This window comes from Aedes albopictus, chromosome 2, assembly GCF_035046485.1.
Source record: "Aedes albopictus strain Foshan chromosome 2, AalbF5, whole genome shotgun sequence".
Taxonomy (NCBI): Eukaryota; Metazoa; Arthropoda; class Insecta; order Diptera; family Culicidae; genus Aedes; species Aedes albopictus.
This window is the reverse complement of record NC_085137.1, coordinates 321,469,885-321,489,200: the sequence shown is the minus strand read 5'-3', so window position 1 is coordinate 321,489,200 and position 19,316 is coordinate 321,469,885. Positions and strand designations below refer to the sequence as shown.

Here is a 19,316-nt window from a genome sequence, read left to right as displayed (position 1 = left end):
TCCCCCCGAGAGCAGCTGGCACCTGACCCTCTTCGGAGCATATAGCTCTAACGGACCCGGAATTTTGGATATCGGCGAACCGCAACTCATAATGGACGACCCCTAATTGGACTGGAAAAAGAACAGCAGCCAACCACCAGCATCATCGTGCTCATCATTCTACCGTGGACAGGGTAGAAAAGTTGAAGCAGCACACGGCACCAGTTCGATATAGTTGAATTAGAATAGAATAAATGTAGGCGCTGCACAAAAAAGTGTAAGTGCAGCGTCCAATTGGAATCGCTCACGTAGTGCCCAAGTGGACAAAAGAGCTGTAAATTAGGTTAAGTGATTAAGAATAAAAAAAAAATCGCATATTTTGCCCTATAAATTGAGGTATAGCGCAAAATTGTGACGTGCTGGAGCAAATCTGAGCCCGGATTCGGATTCAGCGGCCCAAAATTTGTCAGAGACACATAAGTTTGCTCTTAAGACAGACCAAAAGTTATTTTTTGTTACGCTGTGTAATCAATGATTTCTGAAAGGTGATTAAAACATCAATTCTTCAATGATTTAAAAAAAAATGTAAATACGCTTTCCCTTTGGAGACGGCATTTTCACCTATCTGGATTTTCGCCTATCTGGATGGATTTTTTCGCCTGTACTTGTTCATCGCGTTCGTTGCGGTCGAAAAAGATTCACCCGCGCACCAAATGCACCATGTACAAAACGCTAATAAGACCGGTAATCCTCTACGGGCACGAGACATGGACCTTGCTCGAAGAGGACCTGCAAGCACTCGGAGTTTTCGAGCGACGCGTGCTAAGGACGATCTTCGGCGGTTTGCAGGAGAACGGTGTGTGGCGGAGAAGAATGAACCACGAGCTCGCTGCACTTTACGGCGAACCCAGCATCCAGAAGGTGGCCAAAGCCGGAAGGATACGGTGGGCAGGGCATGTTGCAAGAATGCCGGACAACAATCCTGCAAAGCTGGTGTTTGCAACTGATCCGGTTGGCACAAGAAGGCGTGGAGCGCAGAGAGCACGATGGGCGGACCAGGTGGAGCGTGATCTGGCGAGTGTTGGGCGTGACCGATGTTGGAGAGCTGCAGCTGCAAATCGAGTATTATGGCGGCAAATTGTTGATTCAGTATTATCATGAATTTGATGTTAACTAAATAAATGAAATGAATGAAGTAATTACTCCGAATTTTCGAGTTCTAAAAACAACGGTGTTTGGGGCAGTTGCGATGGGGATCGCGATTGGGTGGTATTGTTCGCAGAAAATAGTGAAAAATGACGCGTGTTTGTGACAGTTACAATAATGGGGATCGCGATCGGGTGGCGTTGTTGGAGGGAAAAAGTGAAAATGACGTGTGTTTGGGGCAGTTGCGACGGGGATCGCGATCGGGTGGCATTTTTCGAAGTGATATAAATGGATGCACACTTGGTAGCAAACAGTATTGCAGAAAATTGAAGGAGATAAGGAGTGGATGCGGTCATCCGACGACATGGAACTGGGTGAGATCATTCCGTTTTTTCTTTGCATACTAGAAGAAGTTGGGGTAATTTCGCCAATGCGTTTTCATGAGGACTCCTGGAGGCTATAATATCTGCAAATTAATCTTGTAGTTGTGGCAGGCCCGTGCACAGAAGTGGCGCCAAGGGAGGGGTTTTCCCCAATTTCGGCAAAAGGCGGAGGGGCGCCTAGTATATGAAGCGTCGGTAATGGGGAGGGTTTAACACCCAAACTACGATGGGTTTAACATCCCAACTACGATGTGTACGGTTATCTTTGCTTTGCTTTGCTTTGCTAAAAACAACTCATATTTGCATATTATCTAAAAGACTGGAAAATTTGATTTATTTATTTAAATTTTGAAAGTCCGAAAAATATAACCGAGTTATAGCAAGTTGAAATTATTACTGTTTAGGAGGCATGGCAGTGGGAGTACTAGGGTATGTGTTCCATCATTAATCTCACGCTCCCATATTCATCATATTCGAAAACAAGCGATTACGGCACCGATTGATTCCGTTCTTTTTATTTTCATGGGTGCTCACTTCCAACAAAAAATACAAAAATAAGAAACAAAACAAACAGCCCTTCAATCCTTTGTTTTTCGTATGATGAAAATGGGAGCCACATGCTTAAGAAGGGAACCAATACCCTATTTTATGGATTCTTCATCTACATCATAGATACATCGGTATCGAACTAAAATTCACCACACACTTACTGTAGATTCCTTAACAAAAAAAAAAATCTAATTTACAAATCCCAGCATACCATTCCAAGTTGCAACCTATTTATGCTTGCACTGTTTGTAATAACTTTCGGCAAGTGTAAACAACAATTATCGTGGTTGAACCGCATGTTCCGTTGATCTGTAAACGATCATCATATGCTATTACACTCTCGCTCAATACTTAGTTTATTGGTTGGTTGGTGGGTAGGATAGGTATCCGATTACCGGTTCAGTTTCTCTTCCAGCGTTTAAGCGCTCAGAGAGAAATAGATATCGTACAATCGTACTCAGTCGACAATGACTGTATGGATGGCCACTGGCCAGTGAGAACGGTTGAAGTCATTAGGCCTCGGGCCAGACGACATCAGCGTCAACCAGCGTCGAGTGCAAAGGCCACACCACCACGCGTTGTGTTGACGTTGTAAGTAATATGGGATCTGCCGGTTTGTGGTTGATTCTATACGCTTCGGATTCGAAGCAACCGGTATGGGGATAGAGGGAATCCCAAAGTGTTGTGTGTCTCTCGTCATTATCTAAGTGAGCGTGGCTTGTTTATCGGTCCCAATACTGTAAGGGAGACTGGTGCAATATTCGCAAGTACCTTTTTTGATTGATTGTGAATGATCGTGTAGGCTTTAGTTTACGCAAAATTAGGTATACAGCCATTCCATCGAAAAACGATATAATGCAACTCCGATTGTCGTGAAACTTGCTGAGTGTGTAGTTCATCGAAAATAATTGGACCCGTATTTTTTATTTCGTTATTGGGGTGATCAATTTTCAGATAGCGTGGTCCAAAAAATCAAGGTTTTTAAAAACTAAAAAAATTTAAAAAAATCATAACTTTTGAACCAGTTGGCCGATTTTAAACTTTTCTCTGGTCATTACAAGTTCTTAGCTCATGTTTCCACGGGTCAAGCGATGACAATGACCGCCAGCTAAGAGTTGTGTGCTTAGCTGGTAGTGCAGCCTGGGCAATGTTATCCTTATGTTTACAGCTAGATTGAGGAGGTACGACCCAAGCGTCTGTTCACCAAGTAGCTGCGGCTCAAACAGCGTCTGTTGTAGCATCCAGCGGCTGAGTAAAAAAATGCTGAATCACGCCCAGCTAGATCCAAGGTGGTAGCCCCATCAGCGTGGTTGCTCGCCGCGTGACGTGAAAATCGTTATCGGCGACATGAACGCGCAGGTAGGAAGGAAGGAAATGTACAGTCCGGTAATCGGGCAAAATAGCCTGTTAACCAATGTCCGCACATACCGCAGTGCGAATATAGATTCGGATCACTACCCAGTCGCTGTAGGCATGCGCTCAAAACTTTCGACGGTTATTACCACGCATCGAAGTTGAACACCGCAGCTCAACATCAAGCAGCTGCGTAACGTAGAAGTGGCTCAAGACTACGCGCAGCAGCTAGCAATGGCCCTACCAGCGGAAGAGCAGCTTGGCGCAGCTACATTTGAAGATGGCTGGAGAAACATCCGATCCGCCATAGATAGTACCTCGGCTACAGCACTAGCGCACTAGGCTTCGCGACTCCGAATCACGGAAACGACTTGTACGACGGCGAAGTTGAAAAACGAGAAGAATGCAGCTTTGGCGATAATGTTGCAACACCGTACAAGGGCGAATGAGGCACGTTATAGACAGGAGCGTAACAGACAAAACTCAGTCTTCCGGAGGAAGAAGCGCCAGCAGGAAAAACGAGATCGCGACGCGATGGAAGAGCTGTACCGCGCTAAGGACACACGAAATTTCTACGAGAAGCTGAACCGCTCGCGCAGAGGCTTCGTGCCACAAGCCGACATGTGCCGAGACAATCACGGGAATCTTCTCAGGAGTGAGCGTGAGGTGATCGAGAGAGGGCGGCAGCATTACGACGAGCACCTCAATGGCGACGTTGCAAGCACGAAAGGTGGCGTGGTAACAGATATAGGAGTACCTACGTGCGCAGGACTAATGATTTCCATTCCTCCAAGAGATTGAGGAGGAGCTTGGGCGGTTGAAAAACAAAAAAGCCGCTAGAGCAGATCAACTACCGAGCGAGTTACTAAAATACGATGGAGAAGCACTAGTGAGGGCACTACAGTGGGTCATTACCAAGATTTGAGAGGAGGAAATATTACGGAGGAATTAATGGAAGGTATCGTGATCGAGGTAGATGGGACACTGCAAAAAGGACAAGTTGGATTGCGGGAACTATCACGCGATCACACTACTGAGCGCTGCTTACAAGATACTCTCTCAATTTTAATGCCGCCATTTATCACCGATTGCAAGAAAGTTCAATATCAGGGGCAATATCAGGCTGGATTCATGGGTGAACTCGCTACAACGGATCAGATGTTCGCCAACCGCCAGAAGTTGCAGAAATGCCGCGAAAACAACGTGCCCACACATCACACGCGAAAAAATCCGTTCCGATATACGTGCACTCCCAGTCATGGCAACGGGAACAAACGAAAATTATGCATAGCAACGATAACAACAATAAGAATTGTACACCATGAACTAGATTTCACGATCTCTAGAACGCCCATATTGACAGCTGGAACTAGTTCCAGTTCACGGTGTATATTTGCTTGTTCTCGAATTTATACAAAAATGGTTCTTTGTTTGCACAGTTAAGAAAGGGGCACATGGTATTTTACTAACTTTAAGCCAACTCTACTGGTGTATGTGTTTCATTTGGTTTAGAAGAGCTAGATTAGTTCTTGTGTAGACATTTTCAGATATTTCGACAAGAACAAAAACTGATATCATATCACTTTGAGTTATTCGTGCGATATTCATTACATTTTTGAATAACTCATCAAAATCACATTAAGCTATGAGAGCAAAAATCATATCGTTAATAAGCGTTATCATAGAAATTTAAATACCAGTGAAAGAGCGCCCCTAATCAAACAGAATTTATTTGAATTCTGAGAAAAACAAAACGATGGTACTGATATTTATCCATGCATTGGAACTCTAGCCACATCCATGTCTTGCTTCTAGTTTAGTCCCACACAGCTGAAAAATGTTACATCGTATAACCTGTAACAAAAGGACCCCGTCATATCGCACACATTTTTCCATCAGTTTTAACATTTATTCATAAAATATATTCAGTATGAAGCTTGCACCCAATATTTCATGCAAGAAATTGTTTGATGTGAAATTCAGTGAGATAAAACAGCAAGCTGTAAATTTAAAAACTAATGGGAAAATGTGTGTGATATGACGGAGTCCTTTAGTTACAGGTGATATGATGTAACATTTTCCAACTGTGAAGTATAGTCTTGGGTGGGCCAAGTCCGATTTTTTAACTATCAGCAATGCAGAAAAAAAATGCAATTTTAGAAACTGTCACCAGTAACAAGGATTTTGTACCATGAATCCTTATTACTAAAACACATTGCCCAACTTGACAAACCGGATGTCACTAGGGTTCGGATTGGTAGATGTTGAACTAACGCAACACAAAAACGCGATCTACCAACCTACGTTACGGGCTCCGTAAACCCTTAAAAGAAAAGTGGCGAGGACCACTCGGGAAACTGGCTAAGCGCCAGCATGCTACCGTGATGGACTCTCCAAAGCGAGTCATCGATGTTCGTTGCTGCAGGCTACGCAGCTAACCTTGTGGGTGCGATGTGCACTAGCCCCTCTCTGAAGCAATACCTTCTTGGTGGTTCCGGAGAGACGTAGGGTTTGGCGACCATAGGAATGGTTTAGTGGGTACGAGGAGAGAGTAGTCCTGGATTTTACTTTTGTTGTAGAAGACGGCCTGTCAGACCTACACTACCCTAACCTTCTGTTAGGGTGTCTGTTGAGCAGATTATCCCCCTATGGTTTAGAAGGAAAAAAAAAAAAAAAACCCTTAAAAGATGTGGACAACTTTTTTGCATAGCTTTACTTAGAGCTTTTGTTGACCCAGTGGGTGGATTTTCAAAACCAAAATGTTTTTGTCAAGGAGATTAGTTGTGCTATCATATGCATATGTGGAGATTAAGTTATGCTAGAACATTTGGGAGATATAGCTGGAAATGTAGTGTACACCACTTGTTCTTCATTCGATTCCGCGTTTAATTTCCTTGTACATGTGATATATTTCAATGGAAATTGCACAATATTCTTTGTTTGGGTTGGGACTGTTAGATAGAAATGTCTTATGTCCTTTTACAGCTGTAACATAGATCTCCAGGTTATCCAAAACGTCCAGAAGTTTTGAACTTTGTCTACTGAATACAAATAGTTGAGTTTTCTTTTTAAATCACATGAACTTGCTGAGTTACATTCAAATATACATTTTGAAACATAAAATGATGGTAGTCATGACCTGGTGATGTTCTAGGCAACTTAAAATAGCTCTGGAGTTCTGATTGTAAGGCCTTTACCTGTAATACTATATCAAACTAGCTGTACCCGGCAAACTTTGTCTTGCCTACTGCGTTTTTGACGTTTCTAGTTTCTATCCAAAACCAAGTCCCCGGTCACAAAATGTATAAAAACCTGATTTTCAAAAACTTTCAATTTTACCATGTTTTTGACTTCATAAACCTTCCTTGGGTGAAAACTAACAGAACAAAACTTAGACGACCCAAATCGGACCATCCGTTCGCAAGTTATGCGCGGTCCCACGTATGCCACTGCATTTTTATATATATAGATAGACTAATGTATGAATGTCAGAATTGATTTCATTAGATCCATACATGTAAATCAGAGTATGAAAGACTAACTGCACATCAATGGCGATACCCTAGGCCATGCAAATCATTCTGGAGTTAAGGCCTTTATATCTACACCTGTAATAACGCATCGGGTGCATTTCAAACTTGGTATAGTGCATTTTGGTAGTCATAGAAGATCAGTTGAATCATATGATTTTTTTTTCCTCCTCTGTTGGGGAAATTAAGCCACTGATATGATACTTGTCCCGAGCAGAGGAGAATATCAAAATGATAACAACAGAATCACAAAATCTGTTTTTATATCTTGGTTTGTTATTATTAACTTATTGAGGGATTACCTTTCCATAACATGTTTTGTTGGACAAACTTATTTTGTTATGATCGTGCTATTAATATATTTTCTTTAAACATCATTTCAATAACATGTTTTGTTGTAGAACAAGTTCAGTTATTATTGAATTTTTGAGACTTTTCAAATATTTGATCATCAATAACACAAGTTTACAAAATAAAACGAAAGTCGTGAACTTCTGTCAACGACCAAAATTTTTGAAGCACAATTTAGTGCTGATTTCGAAACCGACCTTCAAAAAAAATTAAAGTAGAACAGTTTTTGAGATTTAGCTCAATATCGAGTTTTGCAACTTTTCAAAATATGTAATTTACTGAAATTCAAATATATTGCGTTTTGTTCAACCAATTTTAAATCTTTTTCCATAAATTAAAAGCTGAATACAATACCATTCGGTCATTTGAATACAAGTTTTGCGTCAGATTGATGAAATTCAAGATATTGGCTAGTTTTAGGAACGATCTTCTTAAATTTTAGCAAAATTCCCTAATTTTTATGAAGAAATGTATTTTTTTCAATAAGAAAAAGACAACCTAAAAATTCTTTCTCGACGTTTATTTGACATATTATATGTAGGCGAGTTGCAGTAAAAAATTCAGCTCAATCAGAGCATTGATTACGAAGAATGAGATGTGTGAAGTGAGCGACGTTGCTTAAAAATAGAACAAAAATCGATTTCAAATCATCAACCTAGTATGGAAAGTCGAAAAAATTTCCGCTCTACTGTAATTTTTTTCTTTCGCGTTTCTGCGTTTCTGAACTCAGGGCATGATTCTACACCAAAAATGATCATCAGCTTGCCGAGTTCAAAAATGCTGTAAACTAGTGTAATTGGACCCGTTTTTTTTATTTCGTCACTGGGGTGACCAATTTTCAGATAACGTGGTCCAAAAAATCAAGGTTTTTAAAAACTAAAAAAAATCAAAAAAATCATAACTTTTGAACCAGTTGGCCGATATTAAACTTTTCTCTGGCCCTTGCAAATTTTTATCTCATGCTTCCACGGGTCAAGCGATTACAAGGACCGCCTGCTTAGAGTTGTGTGCTTAGCTGATAGTGTAGCCTGGGCAATGTTATCCTTATGTTTACAGCTAGATTGAGGAGGTACGACCCGAGCGTCTGTTCACTAAGTAGGTGCGGCTCAAACAGCGTCTGTTGTAGCATCCAGCGGCTGAGTAAAAAATGCTGCATCAAGCCCAGCTAGATCCAAGGTGGTAGCCCCATCAGCGTGGTTGCTCGCCGCGTGACGTGAAAATCGTTCTCGGCGACATGAACGCGCAGGTAGGAAGGGAGGAAATGTACAGACCGGTAATTGGGCGAAATAGCATCGAATGATAACGGCCAGCGATGCATAAACTTTGCAACCTCCCGTGATATGATAGTCCGAAGCACTTTCTTCCCCCGCAAAGATATCCATAAACCCACCTGGAGATCGCCCGACCATCACACAGAACATCAAATCGGCCACGCTATAATCGATGGTAAATTCTTCTCGGATATAATCAATGTCCGCGCATATCGCATTGCGAATATAGATTCGGATCACTACCTAGTCGCTGTAGGCATACGCTCAAAACATTCGACGGTTATTACCACAAGTCGACGTTGAATGCCGCGGCTCAACATCGAGCAGCTATGCGTAACGTAGAAGTGGTTCAAGACTACGCGCAGCAGCTAGCAATGGCCCTACCAACGGATGAGCACCTTGGCGCAGCTACACTTGAAGATGGCTGGAAAGACATATGATCCACCATAGGTAGTACCTCGGCTGCAGCCCTAGGCTTTGCGACTCCGAATCACAGAAACGACTGGTACGACGGCGAAGCTGAAAAACGAGAAGAATGCAGCTTTGGCGATAATGTTGCTACACCGTACAAGGGTGAATGAGGCACGTTATAGACAGGAGCGGAACAGGCAAAACTCAGTCTTCCGGAGGAAGAAGCGCCAGCAGGAAGAACGGGATCGCAAAGCGTAAACCGGGGTCAGAATGATCACTTTAAAACAACTTTTGCTGATAACTTGAGCACCAATTCAAATATTGTCAAAAAAATTTCTGAAAAAAACAGTACTGGATGGACCTCTATAAAACTACGTTACACAATTTTCGTTCAATAAATTTCAACATAAAGTTAAATAACTTCAAACTCAGGAAAATTTAAAATCCACTTTGGGGTGAAATTGGTCAGCATACAAATAAACATCAGTTAAAATTTTAAATTGCCATTTCCCCCATTTGACATTCTGAACCTGAACAGCGCGACAAAACTCATAGAAATTGTGAATTCGGCTGTTAGAAAGCTAAATGACCTTTGAAATTGACACTTAAACGCCTGAAGGTAGGCAATTATCTATGAAATAAGCAAGTTCAGCCACATTAAATTACTTTTTAAACAAAATCTAACAGTTTAATAACTGATTCTTGCCTAGAATAGCTACATTACACTACCATAAAGGTTCCATAAAAATGTTAACACAGAAACTTCACAGATAATACTGATGGCAAATGATTGTATAGTACCAACGGTTTGTTCTAAGTAAGAAACACATTGGAAAACCTTAAAAAAGTAATGTAAGATTAACTTTTTCTAAAAACTCCCCACTCATCTGTAGGCAATCATGAATTGAATGAGGTAAGAACTTTATGATCATAACAAATGGACTAACAATCAAGCCCCCGATTGATCAATTTCACCCCACTGATCAATTTGACCCCGGTTTACGGTACCGCGCTAAGGACACAAGGAAGTTCTACGTGAAGCTGAACTGCTCGCGCAGAGGCTTCGTGCCACAAGCAGACATGTGCCGAGACAATCACGGGAATCTTCTCACGAGCGAGCATCAGGTTTTCAATTATAGCTCTTAAAAATATTACAAGATCAAAACAATATCAGACAAGATTTGTTGAGCTTTTTCTTGAAAAAACATCCTGCATCGAACCTACGACCTTAAGATTCACAGGCGGTAATGCTTACCACTCAACTGTGGCCTGTTGTTGTAATTGTGAATATTATGGGAATAATATCATGAGGTTCTTTGTTTCCACAGCTAAGAAAGAGCCACATGGCATTTCACTAACATTGAGCCAACTCTATGGGTGTATGTGTTTCATTACGTGTAAAGAGCTAAATAAGCTAAACATTTTCAAATATTTCAACAAAAACAAAAACTGATATGTATATCACTTTAAGTTATTCGTGCGATATTGACTACATTTTTGAATAACTCATCAAAATCACATTAAGCTATGACAGCAAAAACTCCAAAAAATGTATTTTGTCACTTGTGATGTAATTTTGGCTTGTCAATTTGACAGCTGTACACTAGTGGCGCTGCTGGAAATCTAACTTTTTGTTCAAATTTGTATTTTTGAGTAGTTAAACATAAAATTGGTTGATTTTTTTTTATTCGGAAGAAAGCATGTTATTGGTGGATAAAAAGTGTGTATTTCGTGGATAAAATTGGGCTCTTCCTTAACGTGGGCGTCTTACCCCCAGTTGCCCTACCTTTAACCGGAATGAATTACACCTTCTTAACTCTCTCCTCCGTTTTTAACCTTTCGGGCGAGCATGGTTGTAGAAAGAACAACGCCGATGCGACTTACGCAACACGAGCGCGGTGAACTTTAAGGCCTCAAATTACGTGCGTCCTGAAGGGTTTTTTTTTTCTGTTCGGATTCGGGTGACTGCGACCAGTATTTAGATCTTTTGTGGCATTACCACACACCAAAAATCGATTGAGGGTTTCAGCAAAATTTTGCTGAATTTTGCCGAGCTGAAGGTTTCAGCAAATATTTTGCTGAAACTCAGCAATATTTTGCTGATTTGTTCAGTAAACTCTGCTGATCACCAGCAACGTTTTGCTGAAATTCAGCAAACTTTGCTGAAAGTTCAGCAAAAAATTTTGCTGGTCCCTTCAGCTCGGCAAAATTCAGCAAAATATTGCTGAAAGCGTTTGGTGTGCAGTATCCTTAGTATTAAGTGCATGTCGTACTACTCCATTGCACAATGGTCCGAGGACCAACATTAAGTGGAAAAAATTAATAACTCAAAAACCATCCAAGATAGAGTCTTCATGTCTTCTAGACATTTGCTCGTGAGTTCAAGCCGCGTTATATGCAAAAGTGTCCTAAACGCCAAATCTTAAAATACTTCATATTTCAGCACCTAACTTTTTTATTTCAAAAGATATCGAAATAAAAGGTTCTGCAAAGTTGAAGAAGGTAAAAACCCCGACAACTTTCTCGAAGAGCAGTTTTTTCTATCTCTTCAATCTGAGGAGATATAACTTATTGAAGAAATAAAAAGTCCGAAATCGGTTTTTTTTGTCATATGTCAAAAACTATCATTTTTTCAAGCCTACTATGTTCAGAGCAATTGTACATATTGCCAAAATACACATTTCGTCAGAAGACATCAAAGCTGTACGATGTTTCTATCAAAAGATATAAGTATTTTTGTACTTTTTTAAGCCAATTTTTCGTAACATTGCAATGGTTTTAACCGGTGTCAAGCCATGGGAGTCACATTAGGTTGATTTGCTTTTGAATGCTGACATATTTGAGGCGATAAAGCTTGAATAAAAAAAATACAATGATTTTAAATATTGGTATCAAATGCTAAACCTACAAACTAGCAACACGGCCAAGCCAACAACAAAGCGATATGATCGCAGCAAACGGATATCAATTTCGACCAATCAGCGACTGGTCTCCGTTTGACAGCAAATTGGTCTCAAATTGACTGACTACGTGTCGCATCCTATCCTAGGATCAAAGGCCTTTCATAATATATGTCAAACATATAAAACTGGACGGTCCACAATTCAATTTAAAATTTGCATACGATCACCAGATGCATATATCTGATGAATTAAGAAATCGAAAAACTATAGGGAATTTGTTTTATATTTTTGCTCACTTACACAAAGGAAAAAAACAAAACAAAAAAGACAACATTGGGTTCATCGCTACTCGAATGTTTAAGATAAGTGATCTTGAAACACGAGTAGATGTTGAACTCGGACATTATGGATGTCATTTTTCGTGAATTTGATGCCTAAAATACGGTCATAGTCAAATCACATTTAAAACGCAAAACAAAAAAACACCCTCTCCAAAATTTGTTAAAATGCAGTTTTTGTCATACTAGATCCGGTGGTGGGAGAAAATTAAAGATTCACTTGCGCCTTTTTCAAATGTTACGCTAAAAAAATTGGCTTAAAAAAGTACAAAAATACTTATATCTTTTGATAGAAACATCGTACAGCTTTGATGTCTTCTGACGAAATGTGTATTTTGGCAATATGTACAATTGCTCTGAACATAGTAGGCTTGAAAAAATGATAGTTTTTGACATATGACAAAAAACCCGATTTCGGACTTTTTATTTCTTCAATAAGTTATATCTCCTCAGATTGAAGAGATAGAAAAAACTGCTCTTTGAGAAAGTTGTCGGGGTTTTTACCTTCTTCAACTTTGCAGAACATTTTATTTCGATATCTTTTGAAATAAAAAAGTTAGGTGCTGAAATATGAAGTATTTTAAGATTTGGCGTTTAGGACACTTTTGCATATAACGCGGCTTGGACTCACGAGCAAATGTCTAGAAGACATGAAGACTCTATCTTGGATGGTTTTTGAGTTATTATTTTTTTCCACTTAATGTTGGTCCTCGGACCATTGTGCATTGTCATTGAGAGGTAATGAAGCATCTATTTCTGTACAGTTTCTGTTTTGTTATCCCAGAGATGCAAGAAATCGATTGCGATGAAAAGGTCCCGTTATCATAGAGATTTAAATCCCAGTGAAAAAGCATCCCTAATCAAACAGAATTTATTTGAATTCTGAGAAAAAACAAAACGATGGTACTAATATTTATCCATGCATTGGAACTCTAGCCCCATCCATGTCTTGCTCCTAGTTTTGTCGCACACAGCTAAAAAATGTTACATCGTATAACCTGTAGCGAAAGAACCCCGTCATATCGCGCACATTTTTCCATCAGTTTTAAAATTTACAGCTTACTCGCATGCCGTTTTTCTTTATTATCCAGTTCCAACCTGGGTTGGAACTGGATCAGATTACAGTTTCAACCTAAACCCGATTTCGGTTTCGCTTGTACTAAAGTTTGTTTGACGTTGTTTGTTTACACATTTTCCGCCAATCCAGTTCCATCCCAGGTTAAAAAAGAAAAACGGTATCAGTATGAAGCTTGCGTCCGACATTTCATGCAAGAAATTGTTTGATGTGAAATTCTGTGAGATGAAACAGAAATTCATATGTCATATTTCTTTACGTCTGGTGTAATTTTCAGAAATTTTTGCTGTGCATGACCACATAGAAAAACCCGGGACTTTAGGCTAGTTGCAAAACTCTGTCAAATTAGAGAATGTGTTCTGCAATTAGAATGCAAGTGAGTCCTTGAATTACCAGAACTTAACAGTCGGTAGGTTAGTACGCAGTTAGATACGTTAAGCATCTTTGTTTTCCTAACATCAACACAGAAAAAAATTCTGAAAATTACACCCGACGTAAACAAATTTGACATATAAGTTTCCATTTCACTGAATTTTACAATAAACAAATTCTTGTATAGAATGTTGAACACAATTTTCTTGTCGAGAGCTGTAAATTTAAAAACTAATGGGAAAATGTGTGTGATAGGACGGGGTCCTTTTGTTACAGGTGATATGATGTAACATTTTTCAATAGGAGGCAATCAGTGAAGTACTAGATTGAAAGTAGTGAGCTGGATTTTTGTATGGGGAGATGATCGATTCTCCATTTCTGCAATGAAATGGTGCAAACAGCATGGGTTATATTATTTCTTGTCTAGTTTGATGCTGGTTGAGCAAAAGTTTGGATAACTTTGTTGTTGTATTATTTATTTCTTGCAACTTCAACAACACAGTTACCCAAACTTTTGCTCAAACAGCATCAAATTAGGCAAGAAATCATATAACCCACGCTGTTTGCGCCATTTCATTGCAGAAATGGAGAATCGATCATCTCACCATACAAAAATCCAGCTCACTACTTTCAATCTAGTACTTCACTGATTGCCTCCTATTGTGAAGTATAGTCTCAGGTGGGCCAAGTCCGATTCTTTAACTATCAGCAAGACAGAAAAAAAAATGCAATTTTAGAAACTGTCAGCAGTAACAAGAATTTTGTACCATGAATCCTTATTACCAAAACACATTACCCAACTTGACAAACCGGATGTCACTAGGGTTCGGATTGGTAGATGTTTAGGGGCTGTCGTCCATTAATTACGTAAGGGTTTATGGGGGGAGGGGGGTTCGAGAAATCTTACGCGCCCTACAAAAATATTTAGGTTTTCAAACAAAAAATCTTACAAAGGGGTAGGGGGTGTCGAAAAATCGCAAAAATCTCCTTACGTAATAAATGGACAGCCCCTTAACTGTAACGCAACACAAAAACGCGATCTACAGGGGGTGGCCAAAATGTTTGGGGTAGGCAACTTTTTTTCCACAAAAAAAGTTGAAAACGCTGTAAGTTTTCATGGAGTGCCTCAAAAATTCTCAAACTTTGACTGTTTGTTCACCTATCATATGTGCATGATTGATCCAATTTTGAGCTCGATAGGTTAATCTTTCGCGAAACTAGAATCGTTCTCGTAAAACACTATTTTTTAGACAACTTATTTTTGAACTGTCATATTTCGGAAACCAGTGAACTGAATTCAATGAACGTTTTGAACGTTTATCAACAATACATTGATGCTTCTCATGTCATTAAAATATAGGTACTTTTTGAACGTTGAAAAAAGTTACCATGGATTAAAACTTTTTGGATCTTTTTAAAAAAAAAGTATTTTTTTACATCAATGTCATTAAATTTTAGTGTTGATATCCAAAACTTTTCTACTTCTATGCTTACGATATCTCTGATAAGATGTATTAGAGCCTATTTGGATTGAATGAATAACACATTTAGTAATTTTTGTATGATATTGTAAATTTGACTTATTTTCCTCTATATGGATGAAAATATCAAACCGGTATAGCTTTATTCATCGTGAGAAAATATTAAATTTAATAGCGTCGTATCAAGTATCAATATAATGTTTATAAACTTTAAAAATTTCATTCAATTCGGTTCAATGGTTTCCGAGATATGACAGCTCAAAAATTAGTTGTCTAAAACACAACGTTTTACCAGAACGATTGTAGCTTCGCGATAGATTAACCAATCGAGCTCAAAATTGTACCAATCATGCACATATAATGGGTGAACAAACAGTCAAAATTTGAAAATTTTTGATGCACTCTATGAAAAGTTACAGCATTTTGAACATTTTTGTGAGAGAAAAAATAGTTGCCTACCCCCGGAACAGGTGGCCCGTAGTGTTATTCTTAACCAATTGAGACAACCGCTACCGACACTACACAGCTATCTAAGCTGATCGGGAAAAGAAATTAATATCGATGGTCAACTTCCAAACGAACCCGATAGTCGATCCTGAAGGGTTAAGCGTCTTCATGCGATCCAACTTTACCCGCTTATCCCCTAAGTACAATCAAACAACGGATGTATCGGCCCAGCCTGATCAAGTTCGAGTTTTGCAAACGAGAGACACCGACTGGCCGACCGACCGACCGTCCGTCCGTCCGTCCGCGGTTGGGTGTTAGCTTGCAACAGCAACAGATTGTCGTTCAGTTGTCTTTGGTTGCTTGACGCGATAGCTCGCTTCAGATAGATATCTCTGCTGTAGGATTCGCAACTTCGGTGCGACTCGTTTTTCGGAATCCTCAATGAACTGATAGATGAAGATCGTTCTAAGTTGTGTGAAGAACTATTCGGCTTGCTGGTATCTCACTGCTGCAGTGATGCAAATGTAGGGAACATATAAATCCAGTGTTTGTTTGGTTTGTCAGGCAAAAGGTGTGATTCAAAAGGAACCAACCCTCTTCTTTCGAGATGTTATGAATGAAAATAACGCAGTTGAGTCTCTTGCGGCGCATTGAACGAGGAAAATAAAAAAGTGCTTTTTATGTTTGAAAACCATATTTGCTTTGCCGGTGATGACAGCGTAAAACTTGAACATCATTCCCCCTCGAGAGTGCACCGATGTGAGCCAATAAGTGTTCGAAAATGCAATAGCTTGAAGTGCTAAGTGAGTCACACGTGTAACCAGTTTCAAAGTTCGTTAAGTACTTTAATAGTACCGGTAGTGGAAAATCAGGGTTTGTCACCAAGAGTGAAACCAGTTGATAGGCCACTTCAAACAGGAACCGTACGAATCTCGTCCAATCTCAGACCTTTGGGTTGACTTTTCATCATCGGTAAATTTCCGGTCTCCTGTTTGCCAACTTTCAGCAAGCCGTTCCGTGCGAAAAGATTGTTTGCGTTGTTTCCCGCCCAGAAGAATTTCCAGAACAAAACAAAGCAGGTAATTATGATGGCTATCATGCAGTAGAGGGTAATATAGAGACATACGTCGAACGCTACGTTGAAGCGCGTGATCGCGAACCGATGACGTATACCTGCTTTAAGCTTCCGATGCCAAAGCTTAGATATTTCAAGTTGTGGCGGAATTACAAAATTCACGTGAGAAGACATTCCTGATAGTACTGTGTGTTGCTAACTTCTAGCATAGAGTTTTCTTGTCTTCTCCTTTGTTGTGATCTTCAAAGCCCCTCAATTGAAGAGATTTCTATGAATCAAGCCGATCAATCGACGCAAATCTAACTGTCACTTATAAATAGGCACTCCCACGCTGTGTACGCCTGGTTTAGTTGTTAGTGCTTACTCAAATAGTAAATTTTGGGGTTTGTTGCTAGGAACATCCACTATAGCTACACACTTTGAAAATAAAAAACTACAAGAGAAAGAAATAGAGTTAAATAGAATGGTTTTGTTACATAAATTAAATGTGACACTTGCTGAATTCTTCAGTTTAGACTAAACTGTTCATATCCAGAAAGTGGTTTTAATTTTTAACAAAAAAATCTAATTGATCTATGTGGCTTATGAACGGCCCACTACAAGAATTTAATTTGCTGTGACTACCTCCTCTCGTCCTAAACTGAAAATATTGAAGTGGAGAAAAAATATCAGCTTTGTTATTTTATTTGCATTAGCATAATAGCATCTCAGCAGTTAAACTACATTTTTCTTTGTTAACTGAATGATCAACTAAATATCCAAAAAACTACTTCTTAATGGAAAAATTTTTAGAGATGAAAAAAATAGCACACACTCTTTATGGATTTCACAATCTATATTGAAGATGACAACATTATTGGATAAGACCTGTAGAATTAATAAAGGATGAAATTCATCTAGGGTAACGAACGGTCCCATTAGTTATCCTATGCTTTCAAATTCATTCCATTCGAAAACAAAGCAATTACGGCACCGATTGATTTAGTTTCTTAGATAAAATCCTGCAGGTGTCAATTTTGTTGGCAAAACTTATGGAGTATAATGCCTGAAAATAAAAAAAATCTACCGTATTTGCTGTGAGAAACCTCTGCCACAGATAACAGATGTTTTTTTCTGAAACTAAATTTGATTTAAAACCTGTGTAAAAATTTATAAGAACTAAATACATTACTCCTGTCAGCGCCTGTTATCTGTGCCTCTGTGTTTCTGGCTGACTATGATAAAAAAATAATAGGATTCCTTTGAAAACTTCTTCATTGAGAAATTATGAATGGTAGTAAAATTCCCTAATTTTTTAAGAGAAACTCGAGCTTTTTGTTGAAGTTCTCTAGTAATTCCGACATTGTTTGAAGTTTACTAGAATTCATTGTTCCTGTAGAAAGACAGGAAGGTAATTGACGCACATTTCACAAAAAAAAAATGGAAAAGCACTTGTGGAGGTATTTTTAAATGAAACTTTTAGGAAAATTGTGAGTTGCAATAATGGATGATAAATTTATAAAATCAATAAAAATAATAATAAATCATGTTGATACATGTTTATATTACTGTCGCCGATGAAAATTGTTTATCGGCGACATGATTAATTTGCCGTAAATGGTGTTAAATTAAATGAAAAATGTCGGCAGTTTTTTTTTCTTAAAATTCCATGATATTTCACATCTATGAATGCAAGTATTGAAGGACGACTTAAAAACTTACCACGGATTTTTATAATAAAAGTTTTCCAAGCATGTTATCCAGGAATTCCGGCATGAATTCATTCAAAAAGTCGCTGTTTTATTTTTTTTAGGTTAGATATGTCTTCCTGAACTATTCTTCATCTTCTTCTTCTTTATGGCATTACGTCCTCACTGGGACTTGGCTTGCCTCACTTCAACTTAGTGTTCTTTAGAACACTTTCACAGTTTTTAATTGAAGGGCTTTCTTTGCCATTGCATGAATTTATACATATATCCCTTTCGGGACGGAGCGCAAAAAAGTGAAATCTCCATACAAGTTGTTCGACTTTGGCTCTCCAAAACTCTTAGATTTTCCATAAAAGCAGCAAATGTTTTTCCTCATTCGAAAGAACTACTCTTTATCTTTCGATTTCTAGCTTTGACTACCCAGATTAATTGGAACAAAAAAATATGCGACAGATAAAACTTCTTCATGTTTCACAGTTTTTGCTCACTTTTTTGTTCACCTTGTTGGGTTAAAATTCACAGGCAACGTAAACGAAAGTTTGTTTGCACACACACAAGTATAAGTAATGACTGAATTAGTGGAACAGTTTACATCACATAAAACAAAGTCTAAACAGATGAAAAAATATGCAAAACTATGACCGCTCAACAGCACAATTGTGCTGGCTCGTCACGAAAGGGATATTGTGAGGCAAGCTCAATGATACACTATGCCCAGGGAGCATGAGCACAGATGGCCGTACAATTCGTAGATGCTACTCCTTGATTAATCAGAATAATCGAAATTGCACAAGGAACCAACAAACGGAGCTTGGGAGTAGCTACCACTCTCAATGTGCACAGTTCGAGAATTCCAAACTTTATTAGTCAATAACGGCGCCGGCCACGTCCTTACGGTCATCGAGGAAGGGAAGGAATGTTAGTGTGACGTACGTTGCTACTAGAGACCGAGATCACCTCATCT

At 39.0% G+C, this 19,316-nt stretch overlaps 2 protein-coding genes across 3 annotated transcripts in view; one reads left to right on the top strand and one right to left on the bottom strand.

Annotated features, from left to right (window-relative positions):
* Positions 1 to 19,316, bottom strand: part of LOC109403057 (tyrosine-protein kinase transmembrane receptor Ror) — a 278,655-nt gene that overhangs the window by 32,310 nt on the left and 227,029 nt on the right. The window lies entirely within an intron of this gene.
* Positions 15,922 to 19,316, top strand: part of LOC109408655 (G-protein coupled receptor Mth2) — a 149,405-nt gene continuing 146,010 nt past the window's right edge. The window contains exon 1 of one of the 2 annotated variants that reach the window (XR_009997827.1): positions 15,922 to 16,668. The gene's annotated coding sequence lies outside the window, so the exon portion shown is untranslated. The remainder of the gene's footprint in view (positions 16,669 to 19,316) is intronic. The other variant, XM_019681999.3, reaches the window with a different exon arrangement.